At 53.2% G+C, this 23,601-nt stretch overlaps 1 pseudogene; it reads left to right on the top strand.

The window, feature by feature from the left end:
* The first annotated feature begins 4,580 nt into the window (after positions 1 to 4,580).
* LOC125519645 lies at positions 4,581 to 7,760 on the top strand (annotated as a pseudogene).
* The last annotated feature ends 15,841 nt before the right edge of the window (positions 7,761 to 23,601 follow it).

The raw sequence follows: 23,601 nt of genomic DNA, 5'->3' as shown, positions 1-23,601 counted from the left end.
TACATGGAAAGTGAAAAATCTAGATCATTCATTCATTTGGATTCGGTTGCAGCAGCTGTTAGAAATGATGTTCAGAAAAGAGCAATGCGGAGTGGGGGAGATGACAGTAGTATCGTGTAGTGGGGTTTTGTGACAGTCCAACCAAGATCAACAGATTTGGCATTCACCTGGATGGAAGAGAAGCCAGGGTTCCATTTTGTAGCTTGCTAACTGCAGAGTGATTGCAGGTAGAGGTGGACAGAGATGACTACTGCCTGTCTGTCAGGAGCTGAAACTTGTGAAGAAATCGACACTTCACTTTTGACTATAGGGCAGCTGACATGACGTTTCGCTGCTTGCAAGGCGAGTTATTTACCCAAAACTAACACACTTGGGCTAGGATAACAGGTCAGTAGCAGATTTGAGCTAGGTCACCAAAAACCACCGAAATTGTGTCTAATCTGTAACAGAGAGCACTGATTGTCTAATTTGCTCGAGAAAACAGCAAAACTGACCGGTTGGGCCCACCTGTCAGGCTGATTTGGCATGCCTATGTGGACAAAAATCTGACATGGACGGGGGACCCACCTGTCAGCCTCACATATTTCCCCCCTTTTCTTTTTTATTCCTCATCTCTGGCTTTCTCTTCCACGCCACATCTTTCTTTGCTCCGGCGAGCACGCCGCCGTCCTCCTCCCCCCTCCCCTCTCTCTCTCCTGGCCCTAGCGGCGGTGGCCACCTATCTCCCCCTCCCTCGCCGGCACTCCATGGAGAGGCAGACAAGCTGCTGCCACCCCGATGATCCCCCCGACGCCACCTCCCTGAGCTCGGGCATGCAGGCTCACAACAATGGCTGGAGGCACGACATTGACCGTGGCAAGGTCGCTGCGGCGGATAGTGGTGGACCATACGGTGGCAAGCATCCCGAAGGCGAGCTCGCTCTGGGCGCGGGCGACCTCGCGTCGTCGTTGCCATCGCCGGCGGATCCGCGGGCCTCCTCCTATCCCGGATCAAGAGCGCCCACCACGTAGGCGCTCCATGGCTGCTCCACACCTGCCCCGCCGGTGCTCCATGGGGAGGCGGACGAGCTTCCGCCGCTCCCCATGACCCCCGGCACAACACCTCCCGGAGCTCGGGCGCGTGGGCGCACGACCGTGGCCGGTGGCAGGATGGTGACTGCGGCGAGGTCGCTGCAGCGGAGGGGGAAGGACCACGTTGACAGGCAGAGCTGACCTTGAACGACACGACGCGTGCGGTGGCGCCGCCGTGGCCGGCGACTTCGGTTCACCGGCACGGAGCTTCTCCATGGCGTCGCTGGTTCTGCCAGGAGACAAGCGCCGTCTAGAACCTATTTGACGAAATGCCCATATGAAGGAGGTGTAAATAAAAAATTGAAAAAAGGATGTACTAAATCAATGACATGTGGGTCCCATGTCCACCTCGATGTATTTGTCCACATAGGCATGCCATGTCAGCCCGACAGGTGGGCCCAACCTGTCGGTTTTACTGTTTTCGTGGCCAAATCAGCCCGTTGGTGCTCCGCGTTACAGGTTAGGCTCAGAACGTGTGGCTGTTGGTGACATGGCTCAAATCTGATACTGACATGTTACCCTAACCCCAAGTATGATGGTTTTGGGTAAATAACTCTTTGCAAAGCTTGTAATGGGTGTAGATCTCCCATTTAATACTGCTCAATTTCCCTAGTGTTGGCATTCATCTATTCGATTTACTTTTGGCTAGTCTCAGACAACATTTGGTGGTAAACAAGGATAAAGATTGGTCGCCGCGCACAAACTGCTACTAAATCGCCAAAGTTGTATTAAGTCAGTTCCTCCAAAGTTTCGCCACTGGCTGTCCGTATCATTACATTCTTTCTAGCCAAAAAAAAAACTTGATAAGACTCAGACGACAGACGTGGACCAGCTTCTAGGTCTAGCTAGACCATATGTAGTGCTGCTCGTTGTGGACAGGACACCAACATGACCAGGACTTGGACGACTAAGAGCATCTCTAGCTGCGCCCCAGGAAGGCCTCTCTAGACGATTTTTTCGCGCCGGCGCCGGAAAAACGGCCCAGTCGCGCCCCCAGGAGCCCGATTTTCGCCGACCCGGGCCGAAATCAGCGCCGGCGGACCCAGGCCGAACCTGGCGCGCGGGGGCGCCCGGGGGCGCCAGGGCGAGCGGTTTTGGCGCGAAAAAGCCGCGGGCCAGCCGCGTCAGCGACACCGCGCCTCGTCTTCCCCCAACGCCTCGGTTCCCGCGGGGAATCAATGGCAGGGCTGCCGCCGGTCAGCCTTGCCATTGATTCCTCACGGGTGGCGCATCACGGGACGATGCGCCGACGCTTCCCCTCCCTCGCACGCGTACACACGGACGCGGCGCGGCTATATAAGCCGGTGGCCTCGCTCGCCTCTGGCCACACCAGCCCCACCCTCACTGCCGAGCTCTACCTCTCCCGAGCGCTGCCGTCGAGCCCTCCCTCTCCTTCTCCCTCTCCCGTGAGCCGCCGCCCAGCCCCTCCCTCTCCCTCCCCCTCTCCCGATGGACGAGCATTTCTCCGGAGACGAGGCGGCGACAGGAGTCGTGGCTCCTGTTCCAGGCGAACATCCGGGCGCCGCAGGACATGCGCGCCGGGCCGACGGGCTGGAGGCTCAACAACGGGGGATTGCCCATTCCCCCGTTGCCCAACGCCGTGGCCAAACCCTCCTACTTCGCCGACGAGGTCGAGGTCGTGCGCGCCTCCCTCACCGACGCCCAGCTCTCCCTCCCCAGTAGGCCGCCGACAACCACGCGGCTTGGGCGCCGTACTTCGAGCGCCATCAGCAGCAGCGGCGCGTCCACCAACGGCGCGGCGGTGGTCGGCGGCCTGAAGAACAGCGAGGGGCGCCACCTGTGGTGGGGCGTCCCCGGCCGCACACTAGAGGGCGTGCTGACGCACACCTCGAGGGCGGCAACGACCCGCCGTTGCCGTACCCCCGGCGAGGGCGGCCGCCCTGGCGCACCACCGACGCAACGGGCCATGGGCTCCAAGGAGGTTCGGCTCCTCCTCTTCTTCCTCCTCCTCGCACTCCTCCGGCACTCCGGCGCTGCTCGGCGTCAAGGCCGAGCCCGCGGCGGAGACGCTGCTCGGCCGGCGCACTCGCAGCGCCGGCATCGTCATCAACGAGGGCGGCCGGCGCGCCTCCTCGTCGGCTCCTCCTCCGCGCTTCGTCAAGACAAAGACGGAGCCAGGGCTCGCGCCGGTGAAGGCGGAGCTGGGTCTCCCCGCCGTGAAGACGAAACACGGCGAGGTCGAGCTCGACGACGACGCGGCCCTTGAATGGGCACGCCGAGACTCCCTGAAGATGGCGAGGGGAGCGCTAGTGCGCCGCCCTGCGGCGCTTCGCGGAGCGCCGCCGGGGCCGCGACGAAGGAGGAGTCGTTGTCATCGACGACAGCAACGACGACGATGCGCCGCCGCCGCCACCGGTCCGCCATGGCGAAGCCGGGTCCAGCAGGGGCGCCCGCGTCAAGGAGGGGAAGGCCGACGATGACGACGGCGGTGAGGATGGCGGCGACGATGGCGACTACTCAGCGTTCAGCCAGTTCCTTTTTTAGATTAGTTTATATATTTGCTATGTAATGAAAATCCGCGAACTTTGTCAAAACATATGTCCAAGTTGGCCAAAATTTGTCGTGTTTAGCAGAACTTTGCCGAAATTTTCTATATACTTTTACTTTTTGGCGGCTGGCGGCTGGGGACCAACTCGCCCCAGGCCCATTTTTTGCGCCGGCTCACCCCAGGCGACGATTTTAGGCGCCCTCTGGAGGGCCAATGGCTGGAGATGCTCTAAGATGCGACCAATATGGCCATTCTATTTGCCTTTTGCGACCAATAATATGACCAAGAGCACTTCATTGCAGGTAGCTACAATATGATAGCTAATACTCGTTGTGGAGCACTCGATTTTCGACCAATATAAGTAAGCTCTCACTCCTCGTTCGAGGAACTGCACTAGTCCTTTGCCCACTCATCTCCCAAGCAGCATCCGTTTCCCATGGTCAAGCGAGTGTACCAGGAGCCCGCATCAATGGTAAGCGAGACGCGCTCCTGTCCTTCAAGGCAAGCCTCTTAGGGCATCTCCAGCCGTTCGGCCCTCCAGGAGGCATTTTTTTCGCCGCCTGGGGGGCTGCCGGTGAATTTTTTTCCCAGCGAACCTGAAAATGTCCACTCGTTGGCCTCTCCCACGCACTTATCCACTCGTCACTGCAGGGCGGGCCGCCTTCGCCTCGCCTGCCGCTCGCCGCCTCCGCCCTCCTGCTCGCCGCCCTCGCCACGGCTTCTGGACCTGGCGCATGGCGCCCGTCCCGCCCACACTGCGCCGCGCCCACGCCTCGCCGTCCAGCCCACGGCCGCGCCGCGCCCACGCCTCGCCGTGGGGAACCTCACCACGGCGTCCTCCACCGTCTCCCGCTCCTTCCCGACGACGGCGCTGAGGCACCGCGCGAGGACGACGGCGTCCTCCAGCGCGACACACACGCCCTGTGCCATGGCCGTCGGGGTACTTGGCATGCCCGCGCGAGCCCTTGCCGTCCGGGACGAGCTCCGGGAAGAAGAGGTTGATGACGGAGTGGCAGCGCGCGCTCCGGGACGAGCTCCGCGAGGTCACCGCCGACGGGCCCCTCGATGCTGCCGCGCTCTCCAAACCCAGCTCCATAGGCGGCGGCTGCTCCGCTCGTCTCCGGACCTCCCGCGCGCCGAAGACGGGCTCCGCTGCTCCACGTCCGGCTCACCTGCGCGGCCACGGCCTCGGCCGGCTTCGCCGGACGCGACGGAGGCCGCCCACGCGCTGGGCCGGTTCCATCCACCTCCAGGGCGTACGCGGAGGGGCAGCGCGGGCGCGTAGGTGGACGCCGCGGCGCTCTAGCAGGCGCAGGTGGGTACCAGGGCGTGGGCGGAGGAGCGCATGCACGCCCGGCCTCCGAGCGCCGCGGTCGCCGTGGCTCTGGCATCTTCGCAGCCCCCCTCCTCCCCGAGCTGCGCCACGTGCAGGAGGAACGTCGCCCTCGTCCTCGTCCTTCCCGAGCATCCAGGAATGCCCGCTCGCGTGGCCGCGCCCGCTCGCGTCCGTGGCCGCGCCGCCCGCTCGCGACCGTGGCCGCGCCGCCCGCTCGCGACCATGGCCGGCGGGTTCGTGAGGCCGCGGAGCGCCAGGGTCGGGGTGGTGGGCTGCACCTTCTCCCTCACCGGCAGCGGAGGACAGCGGCGGTGCTGATGGACAAGCTCCCCGCCTCCCTGCTCCGGTGCCCTCCCGCGGCGGTGTTGGACGAGCTGGGAGGCTGACCCGAAGAAAAAGGGAAAAGGGACGAGCTGGGACCCGAAGAAAAAGGGAGGAAAGAGAGAGTGGGAGGCTGACTGTGGGCCAAATGCATGCAAAATCTTTTCTCTCCGCCCCCAGGTGCTCCCCGATGGACTGGGTTCCGCATGAGAGTGCCGACGCTAGTTTTCGCGAAATCCGACGAAAATCAAGAGTCTGGGGGCGTGGCTGGGAGATATTTTTACTGCCGGCGTCCAAAAAATGCCTTGGGGAGGCTTCCTGGGGGCCGGCTGGAGATGCCCTTAAACCCTGCTGGTCGTCTCTCATCATGGTGCCATGGCAACTGACTGTTGTGAGTGGAAGGGAATTCGGTGGAGCAACCAATAGGAGTTGGACCACTTGGTAACTTGAAAACCCTGGACTTAAGCTACAATAACTTCAATGGTGTGCTCGTGAAAGAACATTTCACAAGCTTAGGTAATTTAGAGAGTTTGTGCCTCAACTACAATAATTTCAATGGTGTGCTCCTCAAGGAACATTTCGCAAGTTTAGGTAATTTGGATTTTTTGGACCTCAGCTACAATAACTTCAGTGGTGTGCTCTTGAAAAAACATTCTGCAAGTTTCGGTAGTTTAAAGCATTTGCACCTCAGCTATAATAAATTAAACAGTGCGCTCACAGAGGAGGATTTTGCAGGCCTATTGAATTTAGAGCATCTGGATTTGTCATACAACTCTTTAAAATTAGCTATCAACAAAAAATGGGATCCTCCATTCAGGTTTAAAGTCGCAGGTTTCCGGGCATGCCATCTTGGACCGCATTTTCCAGAGTGGCTCAAATGGCAAACCGACATTGATGTTCTTGTTCTTGGAAATGCAAATTTGGATGATATTATTCCGGATTGGTTTTGGGTGACATTTTCCCAAGCTTCATTTTTGCATGCATCGGGAAACAAGTTGCGTGGATCATTACCAAACAATTTACAACACATGGCAGCTGACCATATATACCTTGGGTCCAATAAGTTAACAGGTCAAGTCCCATTGCTCCCAATAAACATATCCCGCTTTAACTTGTCTTCAAACTCTTTCTCAGGGTCATTGCCGTCAGACCTCAAAGCACCACTCCTGGAAGAGTTTTTGCTTGCAAATAATCAGTTGAGGGGCATAATCACATCATCTTTATGCCAATTGACAGGTCTAAAACGGTTTGACCTGTCAGGAAACAAGTTAACCGGAGATGTTATGCAATGCTTCAAGGAGCCGGGTGCAAACTCTGCATATCAGTTTGGTTCCAATATGTATAGTGTAGCGTTGAACAACAACAATTTCTCCGGTGAATTCCCCAAATTTCTTCAAAGTGCATCACAATTAAAATTCCTCGACCTTTCATACAATAGGTTCTCTGGAGTATTACCAAAGTGGCTACCCAAGAAAATGCCACAACTGCAAATCTTGAGGTTGAGGTCAAATATGTCCAGTGGCCGTATTCCAGAAAATCTCACTTCCATTGTCAGTCTTCATTATTTGGACATATCAGGCAACAATATATCAGGAAGCATACCATGGTCACTCTCAAACTTGAAGGCAATGAAGACCATAATATCCAAGGACACTACAGAGGATTACAACTTTGAAGAGAGCATTCCAGTAATCACAAAAGACCAAAAGCGTGACTATAGCTTCCAAATCTACAAGCTATTGGTGAATCTTGATTTGTCCAGTAACAGTTTAACATGACAAATCCCAAAGGAGATAAGTTTACTGATTGCCCTCACCAATTTGAATATATCGAGCAATCAGTTGACAGGAACAATCCCAAATCAGATCGGTGATTTAAAGCATTTGGAATCCCTGGACCTATCATACAACAAATTTTCTGGTGCAATCCCATCAGGTTTGTCGGCACTAACTTCTTTGAGCCACTTGAACTTGTCATACAACAATCTATCAGGTGCAATACCATCTGGACCACAGCTACAAACTCTTGACAATCAGATGTATATATACATCGGCAACCCTGGTCTTTGTGGTCCTCCTCTCTCCAAGAATTGTTCGGCAAATGAAGCACAACAAAGCAGCCTCGAAGATATAAATCATATGTCATCTGTTTATCTTGCCACGAGCATAGGCTTCGTGGTGGGTCTTTGGATAGTGTTCTGCACCATGCTAATGAAGAGAGCGTGGAGGGCTGCCTACTTTCAATTCATTGATGAGCTATATGACAAGGTTTATGTGCAAGTGGCTGTGAGGTGGGCTCGCCTCATGAAGAACAATCAAGACGATGCACCGTGAACAAGAAGTGCCCAATACCACTGCAAGCGAATTGTTTGGTACATGAATCTACATAACTTTTCAGTTTTCTATATTTTTGTATTTGAAGCACTAAGTGGGTCTTTGCTGGACGTCAATGCTATAATGGTATTTATATATTTGTACTCTATGGAATGAAGTGTATGGGTTCTGTTGGAATATTTAATCCCAAGTCGGACATTGTTCATGATGTACAGCCCCCACTCCGCGTCTTTATTATTTGCTCATTTGGTTTTATTGACAAACATCCTTCTTGCCGGGCTTGTACTTGCATTTACTATGAGGTTAGTTTGCTAAAGGGTTCGGTTATTATTTGGATCATATCTAATATCAAGCTTACCACAAGAGGAAAAGAAAAAACAAACAATGTTTTCTAGATAAAAAAACAGGAAAAGAACGGTGAGAATTTGGCAGTTCAATGCTATGATGTATCTATCAAAATGGTGGAGAATAACCAACTGACCTGGACAGCGTAAATCATTGAATTTTTTTTGCTGGTTACATCATTGAATTTTTTGATCTGGCAATGTTGGTGATGTAAGGAGTCCAGAGACAAATAGTCACGTGATTAACATGCATGCACAGAAACCTACGCCAAGTCCTTTCTCCCTGCATCGTACGCCCAACCTGCATCAATCCACGTCAGTGAGGAGAGCGCCACCATGATCCGCCGCCTGCGGTGGTTCCCCGGCAGCAGAGCTAGAAGACGATATTCTTTAAGTTGGAGACGAAGAATGAGAGATCTGGATGTGGCAGAGAGGGGAGATCAAGAGGAAGAATGAGAAAACAAGAGGAGGAGAGGCTTCTCCTCCTCTTGCTTCTCCCTCTGATCTCCTCTCTCTGTCCCTTGTTTTCTCATTCTTCCTCTTGATCTCCCCTCTCTGCCACATCTAGATCTCTCATTCTTCGTCTCATCTCCGCTCACCTCCTCTGTTTTCATCTCTCCACTGCCGGTGCCGGGTATATCAGCATGCATGTTTGTAGGTACGTCTTGCAGGCATGATGAGTATTCGTCCTCGCTATTGGAAAAATGTCAATCAAGAATCATTGACTAACCAGTGATTGGAAAACTGGGAATCCGGAATGGCTAACCAGTGACTGGAAATGCTGCCTAATGACGACTGGATTAATGCGGCACGGTGCTTTGAGATTAGCAATGCCACTAGATGAAGAAACAACATTGATTTGTTATTATTAGGAGTAGATTAGAAAAAAAAAACATTGATTCGTGGAGTTCAGAGATTGCACGCACAGAAATCTTAACCAAACATTGATGCGTGCTCCTTCCTTCCTTTCCACGTCACGATGAACCCCCAGATCGATCCCTCCATCTCACAAGACCGGATCAGCGCAGGTGAGGAGGGCGCCTCCATTATCTGCCGCCACGGCAACAATTCCCTGCCGGCGGCGCTGCAAGACGACGACATGCTCGGGGAGATCCTCCTCCGTCTCCCGCCCCACCCGTCCTCCCTCCCGCGCGTCTCCGCGGTCTGCAAGCGCTGGCGACGCCTCGTCACCGACTCTGGATTCCTCAGCTGCTTCTATGCACATCACTGGAACCCGCCGCTCCTCGGCGTCTTCTTCCATCACGGCGATAAGATCAATTTCACTTCGGTCCTACCCGCTCCTGACCGCATCCCTGATTGGCGGCTCAACCTGCCAATCGGCTACTTGTCGAACCGCCTTCTCGGGTGCCGCCATGGCCTTGTCCTCATCTTACACCGGTTCCGTGCGGAGGTCCTCGTGTGCGACCCCATCGCCGGTAATCAACACCATGTGCCAATTCCACCCGAGTTCAAGTGCGGCTACGTCCACTGGGCGGTGCTCTGCACTGCCCGTGACCAGGGCCACGTGCATGGCGGTTGCCACTCCACCCTCTTCAAGGTGGTCTTGCTGCTTGTGTCCACTAAGGATGATCGAGCCCTTGCCTCTGTTTATTCTTCCGAGACCGACACATGGGCCGATCTCATCGAAGCAGAGGTTCACTATCGAGATTGTTTTGGCTCTTATATTAGTACCCTAGTTGGTAATGTTGTTTATTGGTCATTTAAGTATGTGAAGAAGGGTATACTTGGGTTTGATTTGGAACGGCATAGCCTTGATGTGCTCGAGGGGCCTCCTCGTATGGAACATTGCTACAGCCATCAGATCGTTCAGACAGAGGATGACGCAGTTGGTGTCGCCATGATGTCTCATCATTACCATAACGTTGAAATGTGGCAGAGGATGATCAATTGTCATGGTGTTACCACCTGGGTGCTGTGGAAGACTATTGAAACAGATAACATTGTTGGGTTACCTCCTCGGATTGAAGGAGGGATGGTATTGCTTAAATTTATTGGAGGATATGTTGAGGATACTGATGAAATATTTATATGTGCGAAGGACGGTCTCTATATGGTTCAACTTAACTTGCTGCAATCAAGGAAACTTTGTGAAGACCGTAATATTAGTTCCTGCCATTCTTTCAAGAGTTTCTATGCACCAGGTAATATACTGTAGGTGTTTCCTAATTTCTATTTTATGTTTACTATATGTTCTCATTTACTATAGCTAGATAGACAAGCATAATTCATCACCACTTTTTTTTAGGAATGTCTCACCAGTTCATCGTTTTTTGCGTGTGTTATCGTTTAATGTGGCTAGCTCCATCCTTGAGAGATAACAAACAAAACATCAAATGAGTAATAGTGGAAAATCAAATGTTGAATGGTTAACTCATGCTTACTTTTAAAGATACTACTTGGAAATCATGTAATCCCATGGTGAATATGTTAGATTACTTGGAAAGAAACAAAGCTGATTGATAAATCTATTTAACAATGTGTTGGTATTTCCTATTGACTGGCTGTGATATATATATATGATTGATGATAGTGGAAAATCTTGATATACGAGGCTTAAACCCAAATCAACTGGATGCATGCATGCATAGTCATATACAGTATCTTTTTTTTTAATTTTACATATACAGTATCTCATCCAGGTTAAATTTTAATTTGTGCAGGAAGACTAGCTAGCCAGCCCCCTGTTGATGGTCTTCACCCTGCTGCTCAGCTTGGTAACACCAAATTGCGTGCGTGCCCGTCGATGCAACGCAGGTCCTTCATGGCAATGAAAGGGCCAGCCAAAGGCTAAAATCTGTGTTGTCATATATCAGATAAAGACTGTTGTTGCCGCCCTCTCTCTCTCGCCTCTGCACTCGCCTTGCACTCGAGGAGGAAGAGGACTGGAGGAGGAAGAAGGACACACAGACACAATGACTTTCCCGGCCGACGCACGAACGCCGCCGTGGGCGCATGAATGCCCCATTCTTTTTTTCTTGTATTCACAGGCTACATCACGGCTCACTGTTACAACCAAGGAGTACAATGGCTTTTATATGCCGGGAACACACACCCACTAGAGCACGTACTCCATCCTTGCCCTACCCATGCCACGATGCCAACTAACTCCGACTCAGTCTCCCTATACACACGTACGCAGCTAACCTGCATGCACTAACAACCTCAACGTACAGCCGGCTTTGTAGCTAGCCAAGACGTAGCACCCACGGACTCTCCCTGGTGATCCGGTCATCCGATCGTGAGCCCGGGTTTCTCGTCCGCACGACCTCAACGTCATGTTGCTTCGCTGTGCCTGCTGCATGCTACATCGTCATCCGACTACAAGCCACGAGCACACACACTACACATGTCCCACACTTCCCGCGCGCACTCGACGCGCCCGACGAGCCCGACCGCACCACCAGTGCGTCCCGCATGTCCCGCGCGCACCCGACGCGCCCGACGAGCCCGACTGCACCAGATGCCGTGGCTTATTCCAACAAAGACGAGTGTCGTGTATCTTATACTATTGACTGTTGGTAGAAACTAGGGTTCTACTGGGTCTAGATCGGAGGTTGTAGGGGAAGGAGGATGAGGACGAGGGCGCGGCGGCCGGCGGCTGGGCGCCGTCCTTGCGCGTTGGAGGCGGCGGCGGCTGAGGCTAGCGGCGGCTAGGGTTATGTCTCCCGGCGCCCTAAGGAAGCCGAGCAAATATGATTGCTTCTTACTTAATCTCAAAACGGGTCCTTACATGAGTTTATATAATCCTCATAATGGTATAATTGGGCTAAGCCCCTAACACAATAAGATAATTGGGCCAGACCCTATCCGCCTAGCTGTAGCATGTGACATTCATAACATTTCTCCCCGCTTGCACAAACAGTTCGTCCTCGAGCTGGATGGCGGGGAAGCTCTTGCGGAACTCCTCGAGGTGATCAACCGTCGCCAAACACCTCTGCGGCAGCTGGGGTGGGCAGGTCGCCGGGCCCGGCAGCGGCGGCCTCCTCAATGTAGTCTGCAGCCTCTAGGTAGAAAAGTCGTGGGCAAACGTGGCCCGGCACGTAGGGCTTGTCGCAGTTGAAGCACAACCCTTGGCGGCGATGGCTGCGTGACCATGGCTGCGCGACCGCACCCATGGGCGCATGCTCCGCCAACGAACACCGCGTCTCCCGTCGCCAGGGCCGCTGCCCTGCATTCAAGCAACTCCGTGAATGCCCAAAGGCCTTGGCTTAGGCCTAACTGGCAGCACCAGCCGATGGAGTAGCCAGCAGCCGCCCTGCCTCGAAGATCGCCAGAACCTTGCTAGAGGGCACATGGCCGAGGAGAGGGGAAGGGAGCGGACGCGTCCGGACCGGTACACCCCTGCACCGGCGAAGGGTGGCCCGACATCAGGGCCTCCTATCCCTCCTGAGAACTCCCCACCAACACACCCCCGTGTCGCCTCACTGTGGCGGCCAATGCAGTTCGACGCGGGGCCACCAACGACATCCCGCCCAGCCATCGATAAGGAGTTCGAAGCCACCCTTCACCTGCAGCAAAGAGCGCTCACCGAAGAGCCACCCCGGCCGCTCGCCGGCGTCCAGGGGCCGGACCAGGGGAGTCCTAATTAGAGCTCGGCCAGCACACACCACCAGCTCGTGTGCCCGCCCCGAGCCCGATCACCGCGCTGCACGCAGCAGCAGAAGCTCGTGCGCCCATAGGCAAGGCACCGCGCGCCGCCCGTTCCCGTCGGCCCGCCAGATCTGGCCGAGCCCAGACCTAGCCGCCACCGCAGCCACGAGCGCGAGCCGCCCCGAGAATCCCACCGCGCCGCCACCAAGCCATCGCTGCCTCGCCGCCGCGCCTTCGCACCCCTCACCAACGCGAAGCACCGCCGAATGTCGTCGCCCGCGCCAACAGCCTCGGAGCGGGATGAAGAAGAGCCCTGCTGCCGCCGGTGTCGGCGGGCTTTACCCGGGAGCGTGGTCCGGCGGCGGAGAGGTAGGGAAGGGGCGAGGGGAGAGGCCCAAAGCCGGCAGCCAGGGTCCCCCCCCCCCCCCCCCGGTCGCTACACGGGAGCGACGCGGGGAGGGGAGGGAACCCGACTACGCCTTTTAAATACATAAGATAACTGAAAGATAAAACAGTTGTAAAATAAAAAGTACAAAATGTTGTCTCTTTGAGAGAGATCAGGTGAGGTCTTTACCTTTCAGTTTCTACATGGTTGCAATTCTGCATGAAAAGTATCAAATCTCTTTTATGCGGATATGCTCAATCTTTGGCCAGCTTTCTCTATCAGGTAATTGGCAGCTCTTCTGCAGGAGTTTAGAACCCCGTATGATTATGCACTGGAGAGAGGATGGCAAATCTGGTAAAAATGATATATTGGGGCATCGAACAATTCGAAGTGTCCTCAGACATGAGAAGCACTTCAGATCTGGCAAGGAACTGATTTCACAATCCATAAACGACAAGCAGTTCACAGATGAGAAATCTGCTGATTCATCAAATGAAATGGATCGCTCCTTGCATTCTGCAAGAGCGAGAGTTCGTGGAACTGTCAAACCTTCAGCTGAGAGCATGTGGTTGAGCATTACGAGGCTGCTAACATAGAGGTAATCCTGGACTCGCAGCTGTGAGATGAACTTCATATTGAGGTTCGGGACATGCATAAATTTTGCACCGCCAAGTTGCAGCGAAGACAACCCTTCAAGAAAGCACAAGTCATGTAGATTTCCTAGTGACAATCTTCTGAGGGAGGTTAAATGACCAATCAACATTGATGAAGAGCTTCTGCACCAACTCATATCAAGATGTTTGAGGTGTGGCAAGTCATTATTGAAGAAATCAGCTGCGACCACACAGTGTCGTATGTCAAGCGTCTCAAGCGACAACGGCAAAAAACCTGATCCACATGTGAAATCCAAAGAAGGGCAATTCCGTAAGTGAATTGTTGAAAGACAGGTAGCAGCTCGTAACCCCCCTAATGATCTAAGACACCAACACGATTTGATGCGCAAGTACTGAAGCTTTGTCAATTGCTGGAGGATATCTTCTGACGGAAGTGTAGTTAAAGTCATAATCTCTTTTAATGACAAACGTCTCAGCAAAGTGAGACCATCAAGGCAAACGGCTAACGCTCCATCTGTAATGATGCATGAAGAAAGGTCGAGCCGAGAAAGCCCTGATGGTGGAACCAGTGGCAGGCTGATGTTCCTTGTACAAATGAGTCTTATCCTCTCCTCATGGCAACACATCCATGCATTGATTATATCCTCTTTTACCAGTACTTCATCCCCCTCTGTTTCAAAAGCACTTTCAATGGTTTGAAGATGAGAAATACCAGCATCCATCAATATCATCAAGCGCTTTAGAGATGAATGCTCCGACAATAGTACCTTCCTGATTTTTGATCCTGAATCCGCCTCCCACATGGAACAAAGCCATGACTTCAAGTTGTATGTAATCATGTTGTTCTCCCTCTGGTCATGTTTCTCTAGCTCATCATTGCAAGTAAACATAAGCAACATGCATTTCACAATCGCTAACTCTTCAAGGCTGGTTGGAAGAGAAGGTAATGTCTTCAGGTTTGGGATATTCTCGAGGCGAAGTGAGGAGCAATTCCGAAAGAGAGCAGCATTGGATGGCAGGATTTCAAAGGCACAACAATTAACAAATGCAAGTGATTCCAAATTCTGGAAATAAAAATCCTCAAGTAACCAGGTTGGGTATTTTGCACATACGTAACCGTTGATAGTAAGGGCATCTCCAGCCGTTGGCCCCTCAGGGGTGTCAAAAAGCGCCGCCTGGGGGTGAGCCGGCGCAAAAAATGGCCCTGGGGCGAGTCGGTCCTCAGCCGTCGGCCCCTAAGGCCGCCCCCAGGCGCGTATTAAAAAAAAGGACCGTTCGGCGAAGTTATGATAAAAACTAGTTAAATTTCGGCCAAACATGGCAAATTTCGACGAAATTCGCGCATTTTCATTACATTAACCTAATCTAAAAAAACGAAAGGGGCTAAAGTCGTCGCCGCCGTCGCCGCCATCGTCGTCGTCGGCCTTCTCCTCCTTGACGCGGGCGCCCCTGCTGGACCCCTGCCCGGCGTCGCCATGGCGGACTGGCGGCGGCGCATCGTCGTCGGCGTCGCTGTCGCATAAGACGACGACCCTGCCTTCATCGCGACCGCGTCGGCGCTCCTCAAAGCGGCGTAGGGCGGCGCACTGGCGCTCCTTCTCCTTCTCCCAGCGCGCCTTCTCCATCGCAATGGAGTCCTGGCGCGCCCATTCTAGGGCCACGTCGTCGTCCTCGAACTCCGCCTTCACCGGCGCCAGCCCCGGCTCCGTCTTCACCGGCGCCAGCCCCGGCTCCGTCTTCATCGGCGCCAGCCCCGGCTCCGTCTTTGGCTTGACGAAGCGCGGAGGAGCCGACGAGGGGGAGGCGCGCCGGCCGCCCTCGTTGATGACGATGCCGGCGCTGCGAGTGCGCCGGCCGAGCGACGTCTCCGCCGCGGGCTCGGCCTTGACGCCGAGCAGGGCCGGAGTGCCGGAGGAGTGCGACGAGGATCGGGAGGAAGAAGAGGAGGAGGAGGAACCGAACCTCCTTGGCGCCCACGGCCCGGCGCGTCGGTGCTGCGCCGAGGTGGCCACCCTTGCCGGGGGGTACGCCAACGGCGGGTCGTTGCTGCCCTCGAGGTACGTGAGCACGCCCTCGAGTGTGCGGCCGGGGACGCCCCACCACACGTGGCGCCCCTCGCTGTTCTGCTGGCCGCCGACCACCGGCGCGCCGTTGGTGGACGCCAAGCGCTGCTGCTGGTGGCGCTCGAAATACGCTGCCCATGCCACGTGGTTGTCGGCGGCGTACTGGGGGAGGGAGAGTTGCACGTCAGTGAGGGAGGCGCGCACGACCTCGACTTCCTCGGCGAAGTACTTCGGCTTCGCCGCGGTGTCGGGAAACGGGAGAATGGGCACTCCCCCGGTGCTGAGTCTCCACCCCGTCGGCCCGGCGCGCATGTCCGGCGGCGCCGGGATGTTCGCCTGGAACAGGAGCCAGGACTCCTGTTCGCGGAGCGAACGGCGGCCGAAGCCGTTGGCCGCCGCCTCGTCTCCGGGGAAGCGTTCTGCCATGGCGACGGCGGGGCTGGGCGGGCTCGGGAGAGGTAGAGGGAGGGGCTGGGCGGCGGCGCTCGGGAGAGGTAAGGAGAGGGAGGGGCTGGACGGCAACGAGGGGCAGGGCTGGTGTGGGCACAGGCGAGTGGAGGCCACCGGCTTTTATAGCCGCGCTGCGCCCGTGTGTACGCGTGCGAGGGAGGGGAGGCGACGGCGCACCGTCCCGTGATGCGCCGCCAGTGAGGAATCAATGGCAAGGCTGACCGGCGGCAGCCTTGCCATTGATTCCCCGCGGGAACCGAGGCCGTTGGGGGAAGACGAGGCGCCGAGTCGCTGACGCGGCTGGCCCGCGGCTTTTTCGCGCCAAAACAGCTCGCCCCGGCGCCCCCAGGCGCCCCCGGCGCCGGGTTCGGCCTGGGTCCACCGGCGCTGTTTTCGGCCCAAGCCGACGAAAATCGGGCTCCTGGGGGCGCGACTGGGCCGTTTTTTCGGCGCCGGCACGAAAAAATCACCTAGGGAGGTCTTCCTGGGGCGCAGCTGGAGATGCCCTAAGGCGCCTAATTTGAGGCGGTGGCTTCAGACCTTCCAGAGTTTCTGAATGTAAACTATCATGTGCAGTCACGTCATTTTTGTAACTCCATTCAAGGCGCAACCTCTTAAGATATTTATTCTTTTTCAAATGTTTTATGTAAAGTGGGTTATCAAATATATTTATTTACAATATTTGAATGTTTTATTTAAAAATATTTACAGGACTCCTTCGGTCCTGCTCTCCTATGAAGTCTCATCTAGGGTTTCCTTGCTTCTCGCTGGTGCCGCCACCGTTCTGTCTCATCTCCTAAGGTCTTTAGACCATGTTGGCGCGGTGGATCCCAGCCCTTGCCGGCGGGAGGGCTTTGTTTTCTAGGTGCTTTTTTGAGTTTTATTAGGGTTTGTGCCATAAAGACGAGGCTGCGGCAGTTTCTTGTAGATAGAATAAGGTCCTCCCCGCCTAGCCCACATCCCGATGCTGTTTCAAGTGTCATTGGAAGGTGTGTGGAGGTTTGTCTCCGGTGGATCTTATGGAATCCGATCGGCGTTTGTCTTTGGTGGATCCGACTGGATCCGGTGTTCGTTCGTCTCCGTCTGTGTGTCTGCAAGTTGGATCCTTCTGACCTATGCTTCTGTTCATCGGCGGCGTTTGCTGTTCTGGTGCGCTGGTCCTATAGGACCTTAGCACAAGGACTCTTCGACTGTCTACTACAACAATGTTTGCCCAACTCCGGTGCGTGTAATCGTCGCTAGATGGTCTACGAACCTGGTTGTAAATTTTATTTCTAGTTTTTCATACTACCTTGACAGATGATGAATAAATCGAAAGTTTTCTAAAAAAAAACACATTTGGAAGTTCTAACAAGAGTAAAGAAAAAAGAAAAAATGAAAGCAAAAAACATGAAAAATAAAACGAGGCTGTTGTTCTGACGCGCTTGGGCTGGCCGAACTCGAGCCACCCTTGAGCGAGATATAGGGGCGGGAGCTCCTATTCAGCGCTTCATGCGCCAGGGAAGCTCATGGGTACAAAGAATTACAATTCACCGTCGCCGCATGGCAATAGCCGATGAATGTCACGGCGGTGCTAGACTGCATCGCTGACCCGAGCTCACAGACTAGCGCTCGCAGCCGGCTGCTGCTACAGCTGTCGTACACATACCTCACAAGAAGCGTGCAGTGGTAGTTGCGCCCGGTTCAGCAAAAGAGTTTGCTGAAGTCAAACTTCGTAACGTTTGAGCAAGTTTATAGAAAACAATATACACATTTACCATAAGAAAATACATGATGTGAATGTGCATTCAATAATAAATCTAATGATATTAATTTGTTATTGTATATGTTAATATGTTTGTGTATAGACTTTGTCAAAGTTTACCGAAAAAGGCTTTCGCCCCATTTTATATATAAATAAAGCACCAATCCACAAGCATCACAATACAAACTCACGCCACCACCACACACGACACACACACCCAAGGCAAGATACAAGGATGCCGAGTACCGCCACACCACCCCAACGACTACCAAGCCACTACACATGTGCGAGGATGATCCGCTTGAAGCCAACGGAGACCTCCAATCCTCCGAGGAGAGGTGAGTCGGAAAACGACAGGACAAGGACTCCAAGATGGTGCCTCCTAGAAAGGAACGACCACTGATAGCCGCCACCATCCGAACCCAAAGATCGAGTTTTCACCTGAAGCAACTGGAAGGAGTAAGGGCACCGCGACGGAGCCTTCATAAAGGATACGGTGTCCACGAATGCCGCCGCCATAGGACAATTCAAGATTGAACAAGTGATGTACCCGGCACGCCCATCCCTCCGACGCATCCTAGCTCTGCCAACCACCAGGAGACCAACCACCCGCGTGGCCATGGCCGCTCGCCCGCACCCAAGGCGCAAGTTCCGCCCACGAATGTCGTGCCTCCCACCGCCAGGGCTGCCGCCCTGCATCCAGACACCCCCATGAACGACCAAAGTGACCGGCTTTGGGCCAAAGGGCACACCCAGCCGAAGAGACCGCATCATACATCCCGTGTCGAACAACGCCGGAGCCGTGTCAGCCCACACACGGCAGGGGAACGGGGGAAGAGGGGGAGCGGATGCATCCGGGCCGGCACACCCCTGTGCCAGCGATGGGTGGCCCGAGGTCGTCGGTGCCTCCCATCCCTCCAGCCTGCCTCCCCACCGGACACCTCCTGTGTCGCCCCACCTTGGCGGCGAACGCAGCTCCACACGAGGCCACCAACGTACACCCGCCCATCGGCAAGAAGAGACCCAAAGGAGCGTCGTCAATCACGAAGGAAGCCCACTGAGGAGCCCAACTGCGCTACCTGCCATCGTCCAGCCGCCGTAGCCTCCGGATTTCGGCTGGCCAGCCGCTGCTGTGGCGCACAACCACCCGCCGTGGCCATGGCAGGGGCGGAGACCAGCAGCCTGTGGCGCCCTCGGCCCGCGCCGCCCGGTCCCATATTTGGCCTCGACCTCGCCAATCCGGGCGACCCAGGCAAGCCCTCCACCACCGCGCCGCCCTTGTCTAAGTTTACAAAACTTGACTTTGACCAAAATTAATATGTGGACTATATAAAAATGAAGGGAGTACGTAGAAGCAGACAAGCAACAACAAGCGGATCTGGTATGTGTTCGGGCATGCATCATTTGGTAGTGAACCAGCAGATACAACAGTTTGTCGAAGGTGTCTCTGCAATCTGCGAACGGACAAATGATAGAGGAGTGTTCTGTGAAAGTTATTACGAAACTACTACCCACATGATACTGTTGCACGATCCTTGCACGACGTGCTAATCCAGCGGCCAGTGCCCTTCTGAATCATGTGCATGTCCGGCTGGATTTGAGTATCGTGCATGAATCGTCTAGATTGTGTCGTGTGTATAGCACTGCTGAAGTTATTAACCCCTTCGATACACAATAAATGTGGCAATTTTGAAATAACTTTGCAGGGAGTAGTAAACTACAGAGAAACGGGATATTTTTTCATTTTTGAGAACAACTACAGAGACGAGGTTTTTTTTAGACAATTCACCGAAGTTTTATTAATTCGTCACAATGTTTACAGGGACGGAAGGAAGATTCTCCGGATGACCTAACCAGACATGATGGCCACCTTTAAAGCTAAAAGCATGCTTCGCTAAATTGTGAGATTCAAAATTTGAGCTCCTACTTTCATGAACTATGTATATTTTGCAAGAAGTAAAGGAAACAGAATGGCTAATAATCTCCCGAACTAGTGCTCCATAACTTGTCACCTTGCAATCTGATGCAATATGTAATCTCAACTACAGAGGCGAGATATTTTTTTTAGGCTTTTTTTAGGGGATTTTTTGAGGCATTCTATAGAGACCAGATTTTTTTTTTGAGGGATGAAGCCAATTTATTCATCAAAGTCCACAACGCGTGGGATACAATTCGGAGCCTGGGGTTGGCCTAACCAGATATGGCGCCCCGGCCCTAAAGCGAGTGAATACTTGACAAGTTTGGGTGCGTCTCTATTAGCCACACGACCTTCAAACAAAAAATTGCAAACGAAAGAAGAGGCTCTACTTCTAATCTCTTGAATGATTGTAGCGTTTCTGCCCATGTGTGACTTTGAGATGTCACTTACCACTTGCTTAGTGTCAGAGGCAATGATCAGATTATTCAGGTTGAGGTCTTCCGCAAGAGCAAGGGCTTCACGGCAAGCAATCGTTTCCAAAATCGCAGGGTCGTCAACTCCAGCAATGACCAGCGCTGAGCTCCCCAGGTAATTGTCATGCTGATCCCTACAAATCGCAGCAGCTGATCCTCCCCTCCCAGTTCTAACACCAGCATCAACATGAATTTTGAACCATCCCGCAGGTGGAGCTCGCGGCCTGATCTGAGCAGGACGTCCTCCTCTTGCTATGGGTTCCGTTCTGTTTTCCAACACCTCGAGCTCCGCTATGAACCTTCTGACAAAGTCAGTGGTGGCATGTGGTGTTTGAAAGATCCCTTCGTGGATTGCCTTCCTATGGGCCATCCATATTGCCCATAGTGTGACCGCTAGCAGTACAAACTTGTCATGTGAAAGGGATTCCATCAGTGTAAAGAGCCATGGCTTAGCTTTTGGTTCGGTGCTAGCGACAAGCGCTTGTGCAAGGTCATCATCAATCAAAGCCCAAACACATCTGGATGATGTACAGCTGAGCAGCGAATGCCTCCATGAATCTAGTGTCCCACACATCCCGCAAGCTGAACTGTCCGACATATGTCGATGAGCTTGGACATCTTCTGTTGGGAGAGACTGTTTTGATAAACGCCACAAAAACATTTTCACTTTCCCCGGTACCTTTGTAGCCCATAAAGTTTTCCACGATCCTTCCTCCGCTACCGCCGTTGAAGAGCCTGATGTGCTTTCCAACGAGGCCTCCCGGCGCCTTCTAGTCTCCACTAACATGCGATATGCCGACTTGACCAAGAAAATACCATTCCTTTCGAAGTTCCAGCTCCAGAAGTCCTCAGTGTTGCGTGTACACAAAGGGATGCTTAAAATGATTTTCGCATCCATTGGCATGAACACCTGATTGACGCGTTGGACATCCCATGCAGCGTTGGTATGATCAATCAGCTCGGCTACCCAAAATGGCGGGTTGGCCACACGGCATCCGTACGGGCGCATCATCTCGTCCCTCGGTATCCATGTATCAGCCCATATGTTGGTGGATTCACCATTGCCAATACGGCGAATGATTCCTTGCTTTAGCACATCTCGACCTTCAACTATTGCTCGCCAGACCTGACTCGGGTGACCGCCCAGGTTTGCATGCAATATATTTGTGTCCGGGAAGTAAATACTTTTCAGCAAACATGCACTAAGTGCCTCCGGGTTCTGAAGGAGTCTCCATGCTTGACGTGCCAGCATAGATAAGTTAAAGAGCTCAAAATCCTTAAACCCTAGGCCACCCATGCCTTTTGGTTCTGTCATGGCCTTCCAGGAGACCCAATGAGGCTTTCTCTTGCCATCCTTAGAGCCCCACCAGAATTTTCTTATAAGCATATTAAGATGTTCACACAAACCTCTCGGTAACTTGAAGCAAGACATAGAGAAAACCGGAACTGCTTGCGCCACTACTTTAACCAGAACCTCTTTACCTGCTGTTGACATAGTATTCTCTAGCCAACCTTGGACTTTACCTCCACAGCCGATCCTTCAAATATTTGAAAGCCCCATTCTTGGAATTTCCTATGTCAGATGGGTATTTTTCATTGAGTGTTTCATTTGGAACATTGAGAGTGTTTTTGATTACTGAAATAGATGGAAGATTTTGCAAAGTTAACCCGTTGGCCCGAAGCTTCACAATAACTGTTCAGTACCAGGTTCACCTCTTCAGCATCAGCATTACTCGCCTTACAAAACAGCAGGCTGTCATCAGCAAATAACAAGTGATTTACTTGGGCGCCGTAGGTGCCACTTGTAACCCACTCAGATTGGATGACTCACTCTTGGATTTTAACAGGCACAATAGGCCCTCTGCTGCAAGCAAGAACAAATAAGGGTTGATTGGGTCCCCTTGTCTGATCCCTCTTGATGGTTCAAACTCCTCCAACTTATTCCCATTGAAAACCACATAGAACTTAACCGAAGTGACTAAGTTCATTACTATATTTACCCACCTTTCCGTGAAGCCCAGTTTCATCATCACCGCCCTCAGATAGGGCCCCTCGACCCTGTCATATGCTTTCATCATGTCAAGCTTTAGTGCAAAAGAACGGTGCTTCTTTGATTTGTTCCTTTTCATAAAATGGAGACACTCATATGCGGTGATAATATTGTCAGTTATGAGCCGACCAGGGACAAATGCAGACTACTCCTCAGATATTATATCAGGCAAAATAACTTTGAGACGGTTAGCGATCACTTTTGAAGCAATTTTGTAAAGCACATTGCACAGGCTAATGGGTCTGAACTGAGCTAGCAAGGTGGTTTTTTTACCTTTCGTATTAATACCAGGACTGTCTCATTAATGCATGACGCTGATTCTGTCCCCTCCACTATCCTTAGCACTGCCTTTGTCACTTCATTCCCACACACCTCCAAATGACGCTGAAAGAAATGAGCTGGGTATCCATCTGGGCCTGGTGCCTTCGTTGGGAACATCTGAAAAAGAGCTATTTTCACCTCCTCCTCTCTATATGGAGCATTAAGTGCATCATTCATCAGATCCGTAACTTTGCGAGGGATAGTGTCCAGGACCGGTTCCATATTCGCTACACCTTCTGATGTGTAAAGGTTCTTGTAAAAAGACGTTGCCATAGTCTCCATCTCCAACACATTGTCTGTTACCGTTCCATCCGGGCGCAAGAGTTCTTTAATTTGATTTTTCCTTCGCCTACTAGCCCGCAAGTGAAAAAAGTAGGTGTTCTTATCACCATGCATCAACCAATCAACTCATGCACGTTGTCGCCAGAGTATTTCCTCTCGATGAAAGAGTTCAACTAGACGGTCTGTCATTTTTGTTTCATCTCTACTCGGCCCTGATCGTCCCGGTATGGCGCGTAGAGTCTGCAATTTTGTCTTTAGTGCAGAAATCTCCTGCCGTATGCTGCCAAAATGCACGCGATCCCAGGTTGATAGCTCGCCTGACAGATCCTGTAGTTTCGCCTTGATCTGATCCATTGATTCGCCTGGCACCTCTGCCCACTTGTCGGCCACCACCGCACCCAGCGAGGGATCCCGCTCCCAGCAGACTTCATACTTAAATGATTTTAGGCCCCTCCTGCATGCATGCATCTCTTGCATCGTAAGTAGCAATGCTACGTGATCAGAACTCGCCGTTGCTATGTGTCTAACCTCCGCTGTTGGGAATTCCATCAACCAATCTGGCGTTGCTACTGCTCTGTCTAGTCTCACTCTCGTGAATGATCCCCCGGCGACTTTTTTCTCAAAAGTCCAGTTCTGCCCCTTGTAGCCGGTGTCAGTGAGGTTGCAAGTGTCCAAGGCATCTCGGAACATATCCATCTGCGCCTGGCTTCTTGCACCCACCCCGTCATGCTCGTGGCCATGTAACACTTCATTGAAATCACCAACTACAACCCAGGG

The sequence above is a fragment of the Triticum urartu genome, chromosome 7 (genome assembly GCF_003073215.2).
Source record: "Triticum urartu cultivar G1812 chromosome 7, Tu2.1, whole genome shotgun sequence".
In the NCBI taxonomy this organism is placed as follows: domain Eukaryota; kingdom Viridiplantae; phylum Streptophyta; class Magnoliopsida; order Poales; family Poaceae; genus Triticum; species Triticum urartu.
Note: the sequence above shows the minus strand (reverse complement) of the source record. Positions and strands in the feature narration are given on the sequence as shown.